The following is a 23,060-nucleotide window of genomic DNA, read 5'->3' as shown; positions in this document are numbered from 1 at the left end:
GACAGCTTTACCACCGGGTGCTCTCACCCTGTCAGCTCTCCGTGCGGCCTTAATTAATCGTTTTGGTATTGAACAGCAAAGCGAGCTTGTTAAAGCGCAGCTTGCTCAGCGAAAACACAAGCCCCAGGAGACCATCGGGGAACTTGCCCATGACATTCGCCACGCAGTCGGGATTGCACACGCAGACATGGCAGCGAGTTCCCAGGAAAGCCTGGTGCTGGATCACTTTATCCAGGCCCTTCCGGATCTGGAGCTCCGACAACAGCTCGCCATGTGGCGCCCGCAGACCCTGAGTCAGGCGGCCGACGCTGCAGCCCATTGGGAAGCAGCGAGGCCCCTGGCCCGGGGAGGCGAGCGCCACGCAGTGGCGGTGTGTCAGGTAGGGCCCGTGATGGGGGGCCCTGACCTGGAGAGCATGGTCCGGAGGCTGGTGGATCGGCACCTAGCGGGACCTGGACCATGGCAGGCGGCTCCAGCGGTGGCACCCGGTAGTCCACGGCAAAGTACCCCAATTCGGACATTCAGGGGGGAAAATTTGGAATACCAGAGGCAAGCACCTTACCAGGTGAGGTGTTATAATTGTGCTCGGCTGGGTCACCGTGCGTGGGAGTGCCGAGCTCCGCGCCGGGACGTTCCCCGCCAGCCGGTGCCCTCAACTCCGCCCAGTATAGATCGGCCTAGCCGACCTCAGACACCCTCCCGCCAGGGCCCGGGAAACTTGAACGTGCCGGGCATGCAGGGCGGTGTTCGGCAGTAGGGGATGGAGAGGAGCCCTCATTGACACGACAGGTCATTCATTGTGGCCAAATTGGAACAGGTTGCTTAACAATTCGGTGCAAAATTGCCGGCGTGGGGGTAGACGTTGTTGTGGTCACGGGAGCCAGCGCCACGATCAACAGCCCCGTGATCCTTAATTCGAGTGCAGACGGCTGGGGTAAAATTCAGCGTCTGGAAAACCATAGTTTGCAGCTGGCTACCGGGGCAACGGCTCCGATCATAGGGCGTGGTTTTGTGACCCTCAAGTTGGGCTTGGTAAAGAGAGAGATAGAGGTTTGGGTGGCGGAGGTGTGCGACCCATGCTTAATAGGGTTGGATTTGTTGACTGCCAGCGGTTGTAAAATCGACTTGAGCCGAGGGATCCTGCAAGTGGGAGTGGAAGAGCTACCATTGGAGGGGGTGAGCACGGCCGAGAGGGTGGAGCTGGAGGCTCCTGAGGCCGTGACCATCCCTCCGGGGGCCGAGGCAATAGTGCCGGCCCGGTGGTCAGCTCGCCCAACATGGCAGGAGTCCTGCGGCCTGGTCGAACCGGTGGCAGCGCGATCCATACCTGGTTTAATCGTGGGCCGCACCCTTGTAAAAACGGACGGGCCGATGGTGGCCATTCGAGTAATTAATATTAGTACAGAACCACGCACTATAGTGAGGGGCACGAAGGTAGCTGGCTGCACCCCAGTTAGCGAAGTCGCATCAGTGAGGGGCGAGAACGTCCAGCCGAGCCGGCCCCATGGGGAGCCTTCAATAAATATTAGGAATTGGGCCGATCCCATTGGCGAGATGGTAAATCATAGTAGCGTAGAGTTGGGAGGTACCCAGAGGGAGGCCTTACACAAACTGGTTGGATCCCATTTGGATCTCTTCTCCTTGTCCACTGAGGATATTGGACGTACGGGCCTGGTGAAACATCAGATCCACACCGGTGAGGCCAGGCCTATTCGTCAGGCCGCCCGACGGCTCCCTTGGAGCAAGAGGGCGGAAGCTGACGAGCAGGTTGAAAAAATGCTCGACGCAGGCGTGATCGAGCCCTCGGGAAGTCCCTGGATGTCACCCGTTGTGCTGGTTAAAAAGAAAGATGGGGCCACGCGGTTCTGCGTGGACTATCGCCAGCTAAACAACGTGACACTCAAGGACTCATATCCCCTGCCAATAATTGATGACACCCTCGATGCCGTTGCGGGCTCAAATTGGTTCTCAACTTTGGACCTCAAGAGTGGGTATTGGCAGGTGGAGATGGATCAGGCAGGGAAGGAGAAAACGGCATTTTCCACAGGTGAGGGGCTGTATCAGTTCACTGTGATGCCGTTTGGTTTGTGTAACGCCCCCGCCACCTTTGAGCGATTAATGGAACATGTACTAGGCGGCATGCCATGGCAATCATGCCTGGTATACCTGGATGATGTCCTAGTACATGCCAAGACCTTCCCCCAGGCTTCAGCTAGTTTGGACCAGGTGTTCGGGTGCCTCAGACAGGCAGGGTTGAAGCTGAACCCGAGTAAGTGCACCTTGTTTGCAAGAGAGGTGGCCTATCTAGGTCACGTTATCGGTCGCGAGGGGGTAAAAACGGACCCAGGCAAAATTACGGCGGTAGAGGAGTGGCCCGCACCACATACCATCAAGGAGGTGCGGGGATTTTTCGGACTCTGCTCCTACTACCGGCGCTTTGTGGCGAAATTTGCGGAGATGGCCCGTCCCCTCCACCGGCTTACGGAGAAGGGGGCGCGATTTAATTGGACAAGGGAGTGCCACGGGGCCTTCCTAAAATTGAAGGGGTGTTTGACATCCGCACCCCTTCTAGCTTACCCCACTAATGATGGGACATTTACCCTGGACACGGATGCGAGCCAGGAAAGATTGGGCGCAGTTTTGTCTCAGACACAGGAGGGCGTGGAGAGAGTGATTGGTTATTATAGTCGGGCCTTAAGTAGGCCCGAGCGAAATTATTGCGTAACCCGCAAGGAATTATTGGCTATGCTGGCTGCCATGAACCGTACGGGTGGAAATTTTTGGTTCGAACTGACCATTCCTGCTTGCAATGGCTCCTTCGGTTCAAGGAACTGGAGGGCCAAATTGCAAGGTGGTTGGAAAGGTTGCAGCAGTACGATTTTGATGTGACCCATAGGGCTGGGAAGGCCCATGGTAATGCGGACGCACTCTCTCGACGTCCTTGTTTGGGGGAAAACTGCAAATTTTGTGCGAGACACGAGGAGAGGGAGCAATTTGGCGATTCCGCCAAGATTCTCGTCGTCCGGGAAACCCGGGTGAGAGGGCCAATTTTGCCACCAACCGCAGATGAAGAATTTGGACATTTGGCATGGAGCACGGCCCAGCAGGAGGATCCCGTTCTGGGGCCGGTGTTCAAATGGGTCAAATTGGGGCAAAGACCAAAGGGGGAAGAGGTCAGCCCCCTCGGGGCGCAAACAAATGCGTATTGGGCTCAGTGGCAGACCCTGGAATTGAAAGACAACATCTTGTATCGCAAGTGGGTGGAGGTTCCCTCTGAGAGAACTTCCAGGCTTGTAATAGTCCCTGACAAATTTAAGAACATCATATTACAACAGGTGCATGGTACCCGCTCCGGCGGCCATTTGGGCAGGACAAAGACAACATCTCGGGTCCGCCGGAGGTTCTATTGGGTGAATATGGGGCGCGACATACAGGACTGGTGTCGGAGATGCGACGCCTGTTCTGCCAAAAAGGGACCAGCACGGACGATGAGGGCCCCCGTTCAATTACACCAGGTGGGGGCCCCCCTTGAGCGGGTGGCTATGGATATTCTAGGACCGCTGCCCCGCACCCGCCAAGGTAATAAGTATATCCTCGTTGTAATGGACTATTTTACCAAATGGCCGGAGGCCTACGCCCTCCCCAACCAAGAAGCCGGGGTTGTAGCGCAGGCCTTCGTGGAAGGATTTGTATGTCGGCATGGGATTCCACAGGAGCTGCAGACCGATTAGGGTCGAAATTTTGAAAGCCAATTACTAAAAGATGTGTGCAGACTCCTGTCAATTCGAAAAACCAGGACCACGCCCTTGCGGCCACAATCTGACGGGATGGTGGAAAGATTCAATCGAACATTGATCCAACAACTGGCATTGTTCACCACCACCCGTCAGGATGACTGGGACGAACATCTCCCGTACTTGTTAATGGCCTACCGAACTAGCCAGCACGGAGCCACCGCATGCAGTCCAGCGTTGCTTATGTATGGGCGGGAGTTGCGGGCTCCCGCCGACTTGCTATGCGGTCCCGTGCCAGACACCACAGATACACCGCCGAGGGAGGGTTACGCACGTCACCTGGAGGAAGGCATGGAGAGGGTCCATGCCTTCGCCTGCCGCCAGCTCCATCTGGTGGGGGTCAGGATGAAGCGCAGGTACGACGACCGGAGCCAGTGGAGTCAGTACGCTCCGGGGATGAAGATTTGGTGCTTTAATCCCCAGAGGCGGAAGGATAGGTGCCCAAAACTCACCTCCCCCTGGCAAGGCCCGGGAGTCGTCCTGTCGCAAGTCTGTGACGTGGTCGTTAAGATCAAAATGGGGCCACGGGCTCTCCCTCGGATCGTCCATGCCGACCGTCTAAGACCTTCTGCCGGCGAGCAGGCACCCTCGTGGATCGCCTCGGCTCTAGATGCCGAGGCAGGACCCAGTACCTCTTGCGACGGGGGCTCGTAGTGTCAGAGGACTGGGGGGGTGATAGTGAAAGATGCCTGATGTGATGGGATGGCAACTCTGCCATCCCTCACACCACAAACGGGGCACATGAGCAATAGCTATGGGGTTTATGGCAGTGTAAGCTCGCCGAGGGAGGGTTTGGATAATGTATGGGGACCTAGAAATGACCATAGGTAACGCTAAGTTTAAGTAGCAACATTGGACATGTAGTGGGGACATAGAGAGGGTAGTTGGATGATAATGACGAGGGAGCGCAATAATGTAAGGGGCAACGGGGGAAGCGCGAGTTTTAGCAGGGCACCAGGTAGCTTAGATGATGCCGTGTGTGTGTGTAAAAGTGTATTCAGAAGTGTATTGTGAAAAGTGTGAGTTGTATTGAGCATGGAAGTGTATGGAGCAGTGCATGAGTGAGTCATAGTGATTGAAGGAGCTTTGGAGGAAGGAGGGTGCAGGAAGCACCAGGTGGGATTGCACAGGTGTGCAACAAAACAGGTGTATGGAGAATGGTTGTATGGAATAAATGGTCTGGAATACATGGTCTGGAATACATGGAGTATGGAATGGATGGTGTGGAGTGAGTATGATGGAAACTGGAGTGGAGTGGATGGTGCGAAGGTGTGGATGGGGGAAAGGAGGATGGACCCCATCACGAATACCCGGGGAGGGTAGTTTAAGAGTTAGGTAGAGGGTACAGGTAAATTGTGGTTGGATATTGGCATCTGTGGTGCGTGGTGGAAGAATGGTGATTGAATGGGTGCATTAGTGTCGTGGAAATGGCTGGGCATGTGGCCTGTTAGTGTGTGTAGTTGGTTGGGCACTCCACCACTGTGAGGATGTCGGCCAGGTGAGGCCGCAGGTGGGCTCTGGGAGCCGGTAGAGTTGTGGATGGGGCCCGAGGATCCGGAGGACGGACCCGGGTAGCCCAGTGCCAGAGGGCACCGAGTGGGGAGAGCGCCAGAGGGCCTTCCCCAGTTAGATAGGTTAGGTAAGGAGCAGGTAAGCTCGGAGGAAACTACAGTGGTGGAGGTGTGCAGGTGGGTAGTCCTGCTGGGAGAGCCACACGACTCAGCCCGGAAATTGTGCAAAGGCACAGGGAGTTGAAATCGGGGGAGTGAGACCCCAAATTGAGGAAGCACCACAGTTTGGTCAATGGGAATTGGTTCTTAAAACTGCATAGAGTGTAAGATGGCCAATGGTTTGGCAGGGAAAGACCCCGGGTAGTGTAAAGTGTATTAAAGTCATTTAGAGGATAGTTAGGATTGAGGATCTCCTCGCACCATCTACGTCCACTCACCTGAGGGGACAAAGCTCCGCACCATGCCATGTGTTGATTTTATTATTGTTGTGCAAATGTTTGGATGGTAAGATGCATCATGACGTGGGTGTGACATTGTGCTGATGTTCCATCTCTTCCTCCTTAAGAGGGATTGATGATGAATTGGTGATAGCAAATTTTGAAGTTGTGGGAGTGAAGACGAATTTGGTATAGGGGAGATATGGGGAAGACGTGACGGTAGCGACGAATTTGTAAATGTGTAGATTGTTGTAAATATGGGGTAAGAGCAAGGGTAGAGTAGGTGACAGGGGGGGTGACGTACGGTAGGGACGAGCTTTTCTCCGCTCCGTCTCCAGACGCACCTCGCCTTGCATTGCCTTGTTTGATGTGTACCCTTGTGACCTTACCCCTCACTCACTTGGCTTCTGTTCCCCTGTCTCCCACCCGAGGACTGTGCTCTCTGGGCACCGAGGGGAGCGTGCGGGAGTCCGCCATGGTGTGCCAGAACTCCCGCAACCAGCATGCATTGCATTGATGCACCACTTATGGACCGCCGTCTTGCGGCCAAGCACCACTTTATGGACCCCACGTTTTGGGGCCTGGCACCTCTGCTGGAGCCGGCCACGATGGCCCAGGGTTTTGCTTGCGGACCTCGGTAAGGTGGCACCTATGCCACACAGGTGGACCACCCTTAGTTGGCCCCTGTGGCCCTAAATAAAAATGGACACGTTCTGTGCTGTTTATTATTCCACAAATAGGCCGCATGAAGCAAAGAATAGAAAGAAAACATCAGGAAGAACATCGGCCCAGCAGCGAAGAGGAAGACCACCACCAGTTGTTATCTTGTGTGTTTTATTACGAACTGTGATGACTGTTGCACCGAACGGTGCTTTTGGTGATTGGTGCTTTGGTGCTGGTGCGTCGATGCAATGCGTGCTGTCTCCTCCCTCCCAACAGGAATTTCTTTTTTTTTGGTCTCCCCAAAAGAAAAATCACAGGTCCTGGGTTGCGTTTTGTAAATAGTCAAATAATGCCAATGTAAATAATGCTCCCCCACCGTAAATGTTTAGTTTTGAAAATAATTCCGCAATTTGGTTAGCTGTGGGTGTGAAACTGTTAGGCAGGGTGCAACGCAATTAGCGGGACATATTTATTTGTTTTAAAATTGTCGCACTCAGGGTCAGGTTAATTGTAGAGGGAATTACACCTGCGTGTCACATTAAAGGTAAAATTTTTGGACCGGGACGTCCCGTAAGGAAGGAGGGTGCAGTGTTGGGGATATGGGAATTGTGTGGGTAATCTGATGTAAATTTTCCCCTTTTGTATGCTGTAAATATTCCCTGTAAAAATCACCCTCCAATTGTAGTATCAAGGTCAAAGGTCGCCCTTCGTTAATCCATCGCACACACGTAGCCAATCTTAAGTTCCCTCAGTAGTTATATCCTTAGTAAATGTCAGCATAAGGCTTCGTTTCCACTAGTTCATTGCGTTGCATCAATTAAATAAGATAGATCCCCCTTTTGTCAGCTATTGCCAACTGCATTCGCCACTACGGTTTTGGCTGATGGGCAGCGCCTTTGACTCCATTAGCCACGAGGTGAGCTCGGAGAGGAAAGGCGTGTCTCCACCTCGTCATAGAGGGGAGGAGTGAGCCAGCCCTTGCCGACCAACCAAGGATGAGGGGTTTGGCTTTGAGAGGGCGTGGAGAGAACCGTCGAGGAGGTTCGCGAAGGTTTGAGGGTGTGGCATATATAACCCGTCACGGGACGCCCCCCAAAAAACGAGAGAGACAGGAGAGATGGGAGGAGGTGAGACACGAAGCAGATGAGATACGAGAGCTGAGCTTTGGGTCCACGCAGCTTTGACTCCACCACCCAGCTTTGACTCCACCATGCAGCTTTGACTCCACCACGCAGCGTTGACTCCACCACGCAGCTTGGCTCCACCACGCAGCTTTGACTCCACCACGCAGCTTTGACTCCACCACGCAGCGTTGACTCCACCACGCAGCTTGGCTCCACCACGCAGCTTTGCCACTGCCGCAGTTCGAACCGTGACAGCTTGCACAACCGCAGCTTGGGCTTTGACGGCGGTGCCAACGTGGCCGCGAAGGAACGGCGGCTGCCCACTCCCGACCCGACCGTGCTTCGGTCCGAGCTGGACCTTCCTCTCCCTCCAGCCATCCACCTCCTGCCATTCCTGTCATCATCCCCCGTGTAAGTGTGCTCGTAGTTTGTCTTTTGTCTTGTCCTTGGGGTTTATAAGTAAGACTGTTTATAGATAAGCTATTAATTTGCACTGTGTCTCCTGCTCTTTCCATTGCTTTGTAAATCATATTTCATTTCTTTTCTGCTTTAGTTGTGTGTAAATAATAATAAATCTCTGTTATTCCCTACTTTGTCTTCTACTTCTTCATGCTCTTTCGGTCGCTTTAGAGGTTTCCATCATTGCACACCTGTGGCACGATTTGGCCAACGTTACGAATATAAATCGGGTCTAGTCTTGGTAAACGGCTCACGCCGCAGTTCGCTTCGCTCGGCGCAAATCATCCATTACGCTGCGGCCGTGAGCGGGGAGTATTCCCTTGCGTACCGGGAGGCGCTGGTATTTAGGTCATAGGACGGTTGGGCCTAATACCCTACCCATCGCCGACCGGGCGTGACGTCATACCCCCGGGACCACGTCGGTCAGTCATTAGCGCGGGGATTAATCCCCCCTTCTTAAAGGGAAAGGCCGACGCTGGGATCCGTAACAATATTATAACATGTTAGATCAGGTCATTGAAAGGATCAGAACATGCATGATATTATAACATGTTAGATCAGGTCATTCAAAAACCGTGCATGATATTATAACATGTTAGATCAAGTCATTAAAAGGATCAGACAGAGCATGATATTATAAGACAGTGCATGACATAAAAATATGTTAGATTGTGTCATTGAAAGGATCATAACGTGCATGATATTATAACATGTTAGATCAGGTCATTGAAAGGATCAGAATGTGCATGATATTATAACATGTTTGATCAGGTCATTTAAAGGATCAGCACATGCATGATATTATAATATGGTTGATCAGGCCATTGAAAGGATCAGACCATCTATGATATTATAACATGTTAGATCAGGTCATTGAAAGGATAAGAACATGCATGATATTGTTACGGATCCGGGGGATGGCACTCCCGTTAGCAAGGGGGGGGGGGGGGTTAATCCCCTTGTCTTGTTAAGCTGGCCGTCCGACCGATCCTGGGGGTGACGTCACTCCCGGTCAGCGCTGAATAGGATAGTAGGCCAATTCTTCCTATGACCTAAGTACCAGCGCCTTCCGGTACGCGAGGAAATACTCCCGCCCGGGCCGCAGAGTAATAGATGGATTGCGCCGAGTGAAGCGAGCTGCGACGCGGGCCGTTAACAAAGGACTAAACCCGATTATAAGCGATTCTGCCGAAATCGCGCCACAGGTACTCAATTGGGAAATCACTGAAGCATCAAGAATAAAGGTCAAGAATGAAATCAAAAGAAAAAGGCGGAACAGGTATTTATGAATTAACTATGCAAAACCAAAGAAAGAGAAGGAACGAAAGCAATATACAGAAGAAGAAGAAGACACAGCGCAAATCCTTAAACAGTCTTACTTGTACCCAGGACAATACAAACAGCACAAACTCACGTACACAAATGGGAATTTCAGGCAGGAATGGCTGGCAGAATGAGAGGGGCAGACGGTCCACAGAGCTGGCGGGCAGGGAGGCCCGGGGATCGCGGCACGCTGTTGGTGTCTCACGTGCACGCCCTCGCTCCAGAATCGGGTTCAGCGGCGAAAACCCGGTCGTCAGCGCTGGTTCTTCCTCCTCGGTCATCAGCCTCCTTACGCGTCTCTCTCCAACTCTCTCATGCATCTCGGTTCGTGCTCCCTCACTCATCTCCGTAAGCAGTCCCTCACACCTCCTTTTATTGCCCTCCCCGAAATCGAGCCGCAGGCTACGAGGGCACGCCTACCGGTTGGCTCACCTTGGCGCTGGTTGGTTGGTAAGGACTCTCTGACTCCACCTTTGATGACGAGTTGGTGCCACGCCCATGATCCGGCGGCTCCTCCCCCCTTCTCCGTTCTTGGCCTCCTGCGTTCTTGAATTTTGGCGGTGTGATGCCAACGAAACAGCCCAATGCAACGGCGGTGAACGCCGCCTTACTGGCACTTTAAAGAGACGATTGGGGAAGTTGAAGGGGGCCTATCTTATTTGATTGATGCAACGTAGAGTCAACTATTGGAAACACAGCCTTACCTGGAACACATAATAATGAAATATCGACGAAGAGGGCCTATGATTCGCTACGTGTTGCAATGTCGACTAACTAGGGGACGACCTCTGACCTTTACAATGAATGGAGGTATTTACAAAAAGAATTATTTACAAAGGGATATATTTACAACAATTTACAAGTGCAGGGTTCTCAAAACCCTAACACAGCACCCTCATTCCTCCAGGCACATGCCAGGCCGAAAAAACTTCAACTTAATGTGACACTCAGGTGTAATACCCCTATACTAGAGTCCCTGTATATAGAGAGTTGTGTCAACTCAAATTTGGACGCCATTTTGTGTCTAAGTGTGTCGGATTAGATATACATGTACATTCGCTATATATGGGACGTATAATATGGGGTGATATATTCTAAACCTGCTAAAAAAAAATTTCGGATTAGATATACATGTACATTCGCTATATATGGAACGTATAATATGGGGTGATATATTCTAAACCTGCTAAAAAAAATTTTACTACACATATTTAGTCTTATTATTACATACAGGTGATATTTGTTTTGTCAAAAACTCAGCTATTGCCGTGAAAAAGAGCTATGTGGTGATATTAAAAGTGGTATGGCAATGCATATTACAAGCCAACACTGCATATAAGAGCTAACATTATAAGTAAGACAAACCAATGCTGTCGTTCTCTGAATTTTAATAACTTTTAGAAAGGAGTGTGGGTTTTTTATTTTTCTCCTCCAATCTCAGCAGCCGTTCTTCAATAGAATCACTAGTATCTTGGCCCTCTTGTGTATCAGTGTCCATAGGTTCACTCTCAGCTACAAAAGAGCACATATACAATTAATGGCCAACTGGAAAATTGGAATGTACAATTGCTCAGTATTCTGTAGATAAATGTTGTAATCGGGAAAGATAATTTTATACTTAACGTTAAATATAACACAATTTTTTTACAATTTAATTTTGCAAAATATTTAGAATAATGTAAAAAGAAAATGGCAACAGGAAGATAGTCATCATAATCTGAACGTACAATTATAGTTCAAAGAGCTATACAAATATAGACAAGCACATGCCTGTCATTTTGTAATCGTTTAAAATATGTCATTTATTGAACATGTCCTGCCATGATTTTGTAATAAATAAAACAATGCTTACATTGAGATTCATTTGAGGAGTCAATACGTTCATGAGTGGAGTAGGTGTGGTCGGACAAGTTTGGTAGATGTAGTCTCTCAGTTCTGGACGGTCCACGCTTCTTGGGGGAGTTGCGCAGCTTCATGGGTTTCCTGTAGCTAAATATTGTTGGAACTGCAGAGCACTTCAACCTCTTTTTGTCATCAGCTCGCCCCCTCTCAAACTGATTCACATCGAAATGTTCCTGCAATCATACAATGTGTCCTTGATGTATTTATTTATTGAAATTTTTATTCTAACACAACACAGTTTAATTTTAATGAGCTGTCATGTACTAGTACTTCCACAACAGAAAATCACATGGACAATCTTCCGGAAGATGGCCAGACAAATCGCTAGCTCTATCGACCACATGTATATTGATATCAAACAGGGATAACAGCTTTTGAAAGTTGAGCCAGTTTTAAATGTGGTACACAAATACACCTGTTTTACTGCATTAATCACCTAGAAATATTGTATGTTTTGGGAACGATAGCTGTCACCAGGTTAAATATATAGGGATTGTCCAATGTGCAAAATCTTCTATCACTACAATTTGGCCATAAATCCCGGGGTGGGAAATATTTGAGCAAATATGCCACAAGACGCATGAGCACTGTACAAAGCAAACAATAACTCGTCAAATTTTGGACGTATGGATGGCTGCACAACCCGCAAAAAAATTGAGCAGGCCCCCCCTAAAATTGCTTTTATGATTGCCGATTAGGCTAAAGATTTTAAACCAAAAAAATAACTTGCCTTGGAATAAGTTTTGAATGGACGGACAGACAACTGAAAACAAAACGGACCATGGGTTTCCCACCCCTATAAAATCAAAATTAATTCCCTCTGAAAAAGTACAGTGACATTGCCCGCAGACTACCCAACCGCAGACCAGGCAATGTCACTGTACCGGGACATTTCATCAATCAATGACAATATGCGGTCCGCTAGGACTACCCGAAAAAAATTGAGCAGGGTTCTTCCCACGGAAATGCATTTTTGGTCAGCTCCTTGAAGATTATAAACAAACACAAATCACTTCCCTTTAAAAGGGTTTTCAACGGACAGACAACCAAAAAAAAACCGAGCAGATAGAATTGCTTTTGAACATCGATCATCAAGCGGCGTGGGCCTACCTGGCAGAGTCTCGAGGAGTCGATCGCTTTCCAGCTCTTTCGTCTGACTTTCGCTTCCCAAATTCGTCTTCTGACTTTATCACTTGGAAATCTATACATCTTATATTTCCCAGATTGGTTTGAACAACCAAAAGCAGAACAACCAGTCATTTTGTTTGGCAATAAACAACATTCCCGTACCAAGCTGACGTTCACGCACGGTGAAGTTAGACACAAAATGGCGCCACCAAATCACGTGACCAGAAATCTCGGGTCAGCGCATGGCGCAACTCTCTTTATACAGGGACTCTACCCTCTACTATTAACCTTACCCTGAGTGCGACAATTTTAAACACAATTAAGTATGTCCCCCTGCCACGTTGCATCCTGCCTAACAGATTCACACCCACAGAATAACCGAATTGCGGAATTATTCTCAAACTACACATTTACGGTGGGGAGCATTATTTACAAGCCACTATTTGTATTTACATGGCAAACCCAGGACCTGTCATTTTTGGGAAACAAAAAGAACCCTGTGTGAGAGAGGAAAAGCATGCACTGCACCGATACACCACCTTCACATGCCCGGGGATGCAGAATTGATATTGCAATGCATCCCCGAGCATGCAAGCACCAAAAACACCATAGCAAGCACCATCAAGCACCATCCAGTGCACAGTCATACATTTCAATAAAAAAAAAAAACTGTTGCACGGTCTTCTTTCGTCTGCTCCCTCTGCTGGCCGATGTTTCTTCCAGATGTTGTATTGTCCTTCTTGGTGGCTTGCTGCCTATTTGCAATAATAAAAAGGCACAAAACGCGTCCATTTTTATTTATGGCCCACAGGGCCCAACTATGGGTGGTCCACCTGTAGGGCAAAAGGGGCCACCTCACCGTGGTCCGCAAGCCAACTCTTCCCTGGCCATCATGGCCGGTCCCAGCAGAGGGGCCAGGCCCCAACACGTGGGGTCCATTAGGTGGTGCTAGGCCGCAAGTTGTGCGGTCCATAAGGTGGTGCTAGGCCGCAAGTCGTGCGGTCCATGAAGTGGTGCATCGGTCCAGGCAGCCGGCAGCGGCGGCTCGGGCACACAGATGTGGCTCCCGCACACTTCCCCTCAGTGCCAAGAGAGCACGGTCCATGGGTGGGGAGGAAGACAAAGCAGAGTCAGCAATGGGTAAGGGCGCAAGGGTACACATCAACACAAGGCAATGCAGAGGTGAGGTGCGCATGGAGAGCGAGCGGAGAAAGCTCATCCCTATCGTACATCACCCCCCCTGTCACCTAATCTACCCTTGCCCCTTACCCCATATTTACACAACTCTACACATTTACAAATTCCGTCACTACTTTCTCGTCTTCCCCATATCTCCCCTAATACCAAATTCATTACAATCCCAATGTCTATCCAAATTTGCCATCACCCAATTCATCATCAATCCCTCTTAAGGAGGAAGAGATGGAATACCAGCACAATGTCACCCCCACGTCATGATGCATCTTACACTCCAAAACATTTGCAACAAAAATAACCAAACCATGGTGTGGTGTGGAGTCCTGTCGTCACCTCAGGTGAGTGGATGTAGATGGTGCGAGGAGATTTCAATCCTAACTATCCTCTAAATGACTTTAACACTTTTACTCTACCCGGGGTCTTTCCCTGCCAAACCATTGGCCGTCTTACACTTTGTGGTTTTAAGAACCAAACTCCCATTGACCAAACTGTGGTGCTCACCAATTTGGGGTCTCACTCCCCCGATTCAACTCCCTGTGCCTTTGCACAATTTCAGGACTGGGTCGTGTGGCACTCCCAGCAGGTCCGCTCACCTGCACACCTCCGCCACTGCAGTTGCCTCCAAGCTTACCTGCTCCTTACCCTAACCTATCTACTGGGGGAAGGCCCTCTGGCGCTCTCCCCACTCGGTGCCCTCTCTGGCACTGGGCTACCCGGGTCCGTCCTCCGGATCCTCGGGCCCCATTCACAACTCTACCGGCTCCCAGAGCCCAACTGCGGCCTCACCTGGCCGACATCCTTGCAGTGGCGGAGTGCCCATTTAACCACACACACACTAACAGGCCACACGCCCAGCCATTTCCACTTCACTAATGCACCCACCCAAAGACCATTCTGCCACACGCACCACAGATGCCAATATCCACCACAATTTGCCTCCACCCTCTACCTACTCTTAAACTACCCTCCCCGGGTATTCGTGATAGGGGTCCATCCTCCCCATCCACTCCCTTCGCACCAACCACTCCACTCTACATATTCCACGCTACTCACTCCACACCATCCATTCCATACTCCATTTACTCCATATCATTCATTTCATCCAACCATTCTCCACACACCTGTGCCTCACCTACACACCTGTGCTCACACACACCTGGTGCTCCCTGCGCCCTCCTTCCTCCAGGACCATTCGCTCAATACAATGCACAATCACCTCACACTTTTCACAATACGCTGCCCAATACACTTTCAATTCTCCAAGCCATTGCCTCAGGCACTCAGATTTTCCCACGCTCACACACACATCTTTCCCGAGCATTGCCTCTCAATTCCTCATTTCAATATGCTCACCAGCAAGACTCTCATACCAATTCCTCATTCAATAAACCACACCACAAACACACTGCATCATCTGAGCTGACTACCCCCCTTCTGAAACTCGTGCTTCCCAGTCGCCTCTTATACTATTGCGCTCCCTCGTCGTTATAATCCACCTAATCTATTCTACATCCCCCACTACTTGTACAATGTCGCTACTTAACCCTACAGTTACCGATTGCCATTTCTCTAGGTCCCTAATCCATTTATCCTAACCCGCCCTCGGCGAGCTTACACTGCCAAAACCCCATAACTATTGCTCATGTGCCCGGATGGATGTGAGGGATGGTGGATTTGCCATCCCTCCACCTCGGGCATCTCCCACTTTCAATTTCGCCCATCCAATTCTTGCCAATCAAAACTTGCCAATCTTTACTGCCAACCATCTTCGCCAATCAAATTTACCAATCCAATTTGCCAATCAATTTCACTATCCCTACCATCGTCCATTAAACTTCGAGCCTCGGTGCGTCATTAGATTTTCAAGGCTCGGCTTCGCAAAGCCGAGCGATGAATGCGAGGGGTTTGTCTTCCGTGGTTGGGTCCGTCCGGCATTCGGTTCAGGGGAGGAGGTTTGGTTGGGCCGAGGTTTAAAGCACCATCCCTACGCAGGGCCTTTTCGCTCCCAAGCGCGATGGGCCAACCTTGCCTGGGTGGAACGCCGCCACCACAAGGGGGCGCCATTCTGATCCCTCCTACCTGCCCTCGAACCGGACCGGTCGCCTTGCCCGGCAAGGCCCTGACTCGACCGTGCGGGGCGAGGCGCGGCCCAGATCGTGCACGACGCTCCGAACAGAAGCGACGTTGCACCGATCCCCGCCGGCTCCCGCAATGCCCACAGCCCGGCACGGACCGAGAGCTCGCGTCGGTTAAACGTCGGTCTAACCGCTATCCCGTTTAACGTCAATGCTCCCTGGACATGCTCACACCACCCGTTCCTTTTTACATTTACCAACCCCGGCGGCTCAGCGCCTCTCATGCATTCCACACACTCCGTCCATTCCACCACTGTACTCCCTGTTACACACCACACCTCTCGCGCACCTTCTTGCGCACACTCTCCCGGTACGTACTCCGTACCACTCATGGGGGGTGCACTCTTGCATCCACCCACTCACGTGCTCCGATGTGCCCTCCCGCACATGCGCCACAACCAACTCAGGTGTGCGTTCTCGCACACTCTCAACCATTCCAAGCATGCATTCTCACACCCGCTCCACCACCAACTCACTCTCCGTGTCACACTCCGTACACTCTGTTTCACACATACCCTCCGACGTGCATTCGCTCTCGCACCCGGTATCACTCCCATACTCTGTCACACACTCACTCTCCAATGCACACTTTTTCTTACACGCGCACCACTGACCTCCCACAAACGCCCGGGTGCCATGTCGACCCCAATCACGTGCCAAACACTTTTCCGAAAAATCTTTTCGCACCATACACAGCCCGTCTCACCTTGGGGGTTCTTCGTCCTCCCTGCTCCAACACCTGCAAACCTTTATTGGGGTTAAGCACGGCATCAAGGTGTGAGCTTAGATTTTGTACATTATCCATCTCCTCCGATTCCATTCCTATCTCTGCCGTCTCTTCAATCCCAATTTCAACTACAGACTTGGCATTTAATATGGAATTTTTTTTTTCTTGACTTGGGTTTACTTTCTGAACTCAGTATATCAATCTGGTGAGTTTCTTTTACCCTTCGGTGATGTCTTTGTTGAAAGAACCATGTCACTGATTGTCTTTCGCAGCAAGAAGTCAACAACAGGATTATATCACAGGTGGCGTGGCAAAATGTACGGACAGGTGCATTTGACGATTGGCTTCACAGTCGGGTATACAAGGGTTGTTGCGTTCTGTATTAGTGGAAAACAACTGCTGCACGTCTCCAAAAGTTATTGCCGCTTCGTCTGGAGATGGTCCGTCAACTCGACAATGCTGTTTGTCATGGAGTGGTGGCTTTACGAAATTACAGCATGAAAGAGCGTGCTATTGCTCGGCAGTATGGCATCACTCAAGGTCAGGTGTCAAAGATCCTGAAACGAAATGCTCAGAGGGGTGTCCCTACTCCAATACCGAGGCCATGACGTCCACGCAGAACCACAAGGAGAGATGATCGCCAGCTGCACCGGTTAGTCCGCAATGGCCGTACCAAGTCAGCTAATCGGCTTAGGGCTGAGTGGCAGCAACTGACAAATGTGCCTGTATCCAGAAGGTGAGTCAACCAACGACTGGTTCAAACAAGCTATCGTGCCAGGCGTCCCCTGAGAAAGCCACGCCTGACCAGACAACACAGCCAGCGCCGATTGCAGTGGGCCAGAGAGCACCGTCAATGGCAGCCAGGACACTGGAATCATGTGACCGTCAGTGACGAGTCTAGATTTCTGGTCTATCGTCAAGATGGCCGCGTCCGAGTGCGCAGACAAGTGCATGAAGCCTACAACAAAGATTGTATAGTGCCAAGAGTCCAAGCTGGAGGTGGTGGGGTGACCGTTTGGGCTGCTTTTCATGCAGGGGGCAAAACTGACCTGGTTGTTCTGAATGGAAACCTGAACCAGTTCAAGTACAGGGCCATTCTGGAAGAAACATTGCTTCCATTTGCTCGTGCAGCCTTTCGAGGAAACTTTGTCTTCCAAGATGACAATGCATGGCCTCATCGTGCTCGCATGATCCAACACTTTCTTGCTGACCGTGGTGTAGAGCATATGGAGTGGCCTGCCATGTCCCCGGATATGAATCCGATAGAGAACTTCTGGGCAGAATTAACGCGTCAAATCGACCACTTGGACCAGCAGCCTGCCTCTGTGCGTGAATTGCAGCAGGCTATTGTCACTGCATGGCAAGCGATTCATGTCCAAACCTTGGCAAATCTCGTGAACAGCATGCCTCAACGTGTACGTGCTCTCCTGAATGCTCGTGCGGGTTACCCGAAGTACTGAACTGTAATTTTACTGTCGGTAATCCCAGTCGTAATTTAACTTTTGTTTTTGTTAAAAATTTTTTTGGCTAATGTGCAAAATAAAGAGATGCTTCTGGAAAACGCACAGAAGTTTAACACAGTACTGTCCATGAATTTAGTTCGATATCAGTTTACATCACTTTCAAGGATCAATTTATTTGTTTTGAAATGTCAAATGTGGTTTTTGTTTCTTTTAAAGGTCACATTCACAAAATCTAGAATAATTTCAACATAATTCCAATGAACTTTTGGTTCTAAGACATCTTGAAAAGTAAGTTCACCCCCACAAAAAAAATATTCCATATTAAATGCCAAGTCTGTATAACCAATTTGTTAATTTCTTTCTCCTCGACGACCGCTGGCTTTATTAAAATGTTCTCTACCTCAGCCGGCTTCCCCATACCCCGGGTCGCGATTTCTACCCCGGTCCAGTTACCTGCGCTTTGCTCCACCTCGCTTTTCCCGCGCTTCTCAAGCCGCGTTACCTCGTCGCGTACCCCTGGGACCTGCTCGCCCAACTCGCGGTCAATGTTCTCCCCCATTTTTTTTTATTCGGTCACCCATTCTGTTTTCCCTTCCCTCTCTATCGGCCCTCATTTCGTCCGTTATTACTCCAATTTGGCTTCCCAGTCCATTTCCCATTTGTTCATACGTCTTGACCATAAAGGCTTCCTTTTCAGCCATAAATAATTGCATGTCTACCGCCGTTGGTACAAAGGGCGCGGCTCTCGCCGCCACGTGTGAGGCGCCATCTTGTGCGCCTCCAACCTCGTGCGAGGCGCCGCCATCTCGTGCGCCTGACACCCCTTTTACCACATCCTCGTCGCTCTCGTCCTCTCTCCCAATTCCTCCCTGGGGTCCTGGGTTGCCTCTAACTCCTCTTCTAACTCCCCTACCGGCATCCGATCGCCTTGACTATCCATGGCACGACTTTAATTTGGAATATTAAATAAAATTTCGGCCGCTCGTAATTTCGACCAATTTTTTTCCGATGTTCTTAAAAATTTGGTTCGGGCCTCACATCCCACTCCCCGACACCAATTGCTACGGCCAATAGCACAATTGGTGTCCAACATGTGGTCTAACCGAATTTAGTCCCAGGTTCCAGATCCCAACTCCTGACTACCAATTGTTACGGATCCGGGGGACGGCACTCCCGTTAGCAAGGGGGGGGGGGGTGGGGAGGGGTTAATCCCCTTGTCTTGTTAAGCTGGCCGTCTGACCGGTCCTGGGGGTATGACGTCACACCCGGTCAGCGCTGAATAAGGTAGTAGGCCAATTCTTCCTATGACCTAAGTACCAGCGCCTTACGGTACGCGAGGAAATACTCCTGCCCGGGCTGCAGCATAATAGATGGATTGTGCCGAGCGAAGTGAGCTGCGACGCAGGCCGTTAACAAAGGACTAAACCCGATTATAAGCGGGTCTGCCGAAATTGCGCCACAGGTACTCAATTGGGAAATCACTAAAGCAATCGGACGAGAATGAAACCAAAAGAATAAGGCGGAACAGGTATTTATGAATTAACTATACAAAACCAAAGAAAGAGAAGGAACGAAAGCAATATACAGAAGAAGAAGAAGAAGACAGCGCAAATCCTTAAACAGTCTTACTTAAACCCAGGACAATACAAACAGCACAAACACGTACACAAATGGGAAATTCAGGCAGGAATGGGTGGCAGAATGAGAGGGGCAGACGGTCCACAGAGCTGGCGGGCAGGGAGGCCCGGGGATCGCAGCACGCCGTTGGTGTCTCGCGTGCACGCCCTCGTTCCAGAGTTAGGTTCAGCGGCGAAAACCCGGTCGTCAGCGCTGGTTCTTCCTCTTCGGTCATCAGCCTCCTTACACGTCTCTCTCCAACTCTCTCATGCATCTCGGTTCATGCTCCCTCACTCATCTCCATAAGCAGTTCCTCACACCTCCTTTTATTGCCCTCCCCGAAATCAAGCCGCGGGCTACGAGGGCACGCCTACCGGTTGGCTCACCTCGGCGCTGGTTGGTTGGTAAGGGCTCTCTGACTCCACCTTTGATGATGAGTTGGTGCCATGCCCGTGATCCGGCGGCTCCACCCCCCTTCTCCGTTCTTGGTCTCGTGCGTAATGGAGTTTTGGCGGTGTGATGCCAACGAAACAGCCCAATGCAACGGCGGCGAACGCCGCCTTACTGGCACTTTAAAGAGACGATTGGGGAAGTTGAAGGGGTCCTATCTTATTTGATTGATGCAACGTAGAGTCAACTATTGGAAACACAGCCTTACCTGGAACACATAATAATGAAAGAACTACGAAGAGGGCCTATGATTCGCTACGTGTTGCAATGTGGACTAACTAGGGGACGACCTCTGACCTTTACAATGAATGGAGGGATTTACAAAAAGAATTATTTACAAAGGGGTATATTTCCAACAATTTACAAGTGCAGGGTTCTCAAAACCCTAACAATATTATAACATGTTAGATCAGGTTATCTCTTGAAAATCCTCTCTATCCCTTTGCTGACGACTCTACTCTCTGTCGCTCCATTCCTCATCCCTCAGTTCGGCAGTCTGCAGCCTCCTCACTCTCTGCAGACCTGGACAAAATCACAGACTGGGCAAACAAATGGAACATGTCTTTCAATCCTGATAAATCTCACACTCTTACGATGTCTCTCCGAAAAGACCGAATGGAAAACCCTCCCATCCACTTTCTGAAAAATCCTCTCCAAGAAGTTCTGTCACTCAAGCTTTTGGGTCTCACTATTTGCCATGATCTTTCCTGGGAAAACCACATTTCAAATCTGGCCTCCAAAGCCAGTCGCCGACTGGGCATCCTCCGTCGTGCGAAGTCCTTCCTTGGCACACCTGAGCTCCTCACCACATACAAGGCTTTCATCCGCAGCTCTATGGAATACTGCTCTCCCCTCTGGTCTGGTGCTCATGCCTCACACCTAGCCCGTCTTCACGCTGTTGAAACCAAAGCGTTCAGAATCATTGGAATCTCCCGCGATGAAGCTAACTCCAAGGGCCTTTCACTCACTCACCGCAGGCAGGTTGGTGGTCTTTCCGTCATCTACCGACTCCTCTCTGGCCTTGCCCCCCCAGCCCTCTCTGGGCTCTGTCCCCCAAATATTCCTACAGGTCGCACAAGATCTGCCTGCAACCCTGTTATGGTTAAACTGCCAAAATCAAGACTTTCTGCTCACCTTCACTCCTTCATTCCTCTTTTCTCCCGCCTCTGGAACAAACTCCCTCACTCTCTTCAATTCCACTCCACCCTCCAGGTCTTTAAAACAGCTGTTCACCACCATCTCTTATCCTCCCCCATCCAAAACCTTGATCTTTTCTACCCCCCTAATTTCGGTCCCCTTGTGTTTTATACCTCCCCCCCCCCCCCCGCCCCTTCCCACGCCTCCTGCCCCCAAGCCCTCTCCCTCCCACACTTCTCCCTGCTCTCAAATGTTGTGGTTGTGTGCTTCCCCTTCTCTCCCCATCTTGTCTACCGCTCCCTCTTTTTGTATATTTTGTTTGTCTGGTTGATTTGTTTGTGAAATAAATGTTAACTCTTTCATGAGCCTCGATTCAGTATACAAAAAAAAACAAAAAAACCCCGTGCATGATATTATAACATGTTAGATCAGGTCATTAAAAGGATCAGACAGAGCATGATATTATCATGGTGTAAATCTGCTCGTGCTCCCTAACCTCTGCTGACACTCCTTTGCAACTCCTCCCCACTCCTCTCTTCCCTTTACTCCTCTCCCCTCACTTTTTTCCAAGTCCTCCTCACTCCCTTGACTTCCCTTTACTCCTCTCCCCTCACTCCTTTCCAACTCCTCCTCACTCCCCTCTTTCCTTTACTCCTCTCTCCTCACTCCCTTCCAACTCCTCCACACTCCTCTCTTCACTTTACTCCTCTCCCCTCACTCCTTTCCAACTCCTTGCTTCCCTTTACTCCTCTCCACCACTCACTCCGGCAGTTGTTCCAATCGAGCAGGTACAGAAACTATTCGAGGTAATTTAACTTTCCTTTTGGAGCAACACAATGTAAATCCGCCCCCTTGTGCTGTTCATTCATTTGTGAAATGTTTCGGAGAACAGTACACGCATGGTGACGTCATCGGAATCGGCCCGTCATGATGATCTTCAACAATATTATCCGATACTTCATCCGGATTCATTACAGCTGCTCTTGTATATGTTTACTGAGCACACATTACCTTCCAATGTTTTTGTTATTCAACATCCCGTGCAAGTCTGTGTTGATGTTCATTGGCGGTCTCGTTCTGTTCCCTCATTCTTTTATTCATTTTGGAAATAGCAGTTACAAATACAACGCGTAATTGTTACCACGATTAAGTGGTGACACAAACGATGCTCCGCCCCTCTCCCCATGTGCAGAGTACGTCATTGTAACTTTTCATTGTGACTACGTCTAAAGAATGAAACATTCCGACTATATTAAAGCGCGGCGTTACGCGCGCTGCTTGTGAGCAAGGAGGAAGCGGACAAGCGGTAACATATAAACGTCTTTATTGTAAGACTACACTGTAACACTGAACTCCTCCGGGCTGGTCGCCCGGTGTATCCGCATGAGGCCACGCCTACCCCTTGGGCGTGGCCACCGCCCACTTGGTGCGTGGAATGATGTCACCACGCCAGTGGGCTTTTGTGTCTGCCACACACGCCCCCCCAGAATTCCCGCGCACCTGGAGGGCCAGTTTGTGGGGCAGACGAATGACCCGGCCGAAGCGCCCCCTGGCGATCGGCGGCGTCCGGGGTGCAGGGATACCAGGTGGGATGCCCCTGGCTGCCCCTGGGATGGGTGCAGGACCGGGGGGCGCCGTGGCGGCGGGGCTGGGCGGTGCCGGGGGTCCGCCCGCAGGAGGGCGGCCCCGACGTGGGGGTCGGGCCACTGGCGGTGGATGGTCCACATCGAGGTGGGCCGGCTTGAGGCGGTCTACCGAAACGCGGTCAGGAGTACCGCCGATGTCCAGGGTGAAGTGCTTCGCCCCGGTCTCCAGCATGCGGAAAGGCCCGTCTTACGGGGGCCGCAGTGGTGTCCGATGGGCATCGTGGCGGACGAAGACGTACTCCGCCGTGCGAAGCTCCGGGGCGACGTGCGTCGGTTGGTGCCCGTGGCATGCCGTTGGCACCGGGGCGAACCTCTGGGCGGTCTCTTGCAGAGCGGAGCGCTGCTGT

General features: G+C 50.7%; 1 protein-coding gene and 1 long non-coding RNA gene across 2 annotated transcripts in view; one reads left to right on the top strand and one right to left on the bottom strand.

Moving 5' to 3' along the window:
• The window catches only part of LOC137428885 (uncharacterized), an 87,940-nt gene that overhangs the window by 15,554 nt on the left and 49,326 nt on the right, over window positions 1-23,060 (top strand). The window lies entirely within an intron of this gene.
• Window positions 10,683-11,375, bottom strand: LOC137429281 (uncharacterized). The gene is made up of 2 exons (XR_010984865.2): window positions 11,164-11,375; window positions 10,683-10,823 (listed from the first exon to the last, which is right to left on the bottom strand). It is a non-coding gene; the product is annotated as an uncharacterized LOC137429281 (long non-coding RNA).

Source organism: Myxine glutinosa, chromosome 6, assembly GCF_964187855.1.
Source record: "Myxine glutinosa chromosome 6, kmMyxGlut1.1, whole genome shotgun sequence".
NCBI lineage: Eukaryota > Metazoa > Chordata > Myxini > Myxiniformes > Myxinidae > Myxine > Myxine glutinosa.
Note: the sequence above shows the minus strand (reverse complement) of the source record. Positions and strands in the feature narration are given on the sequence as shown.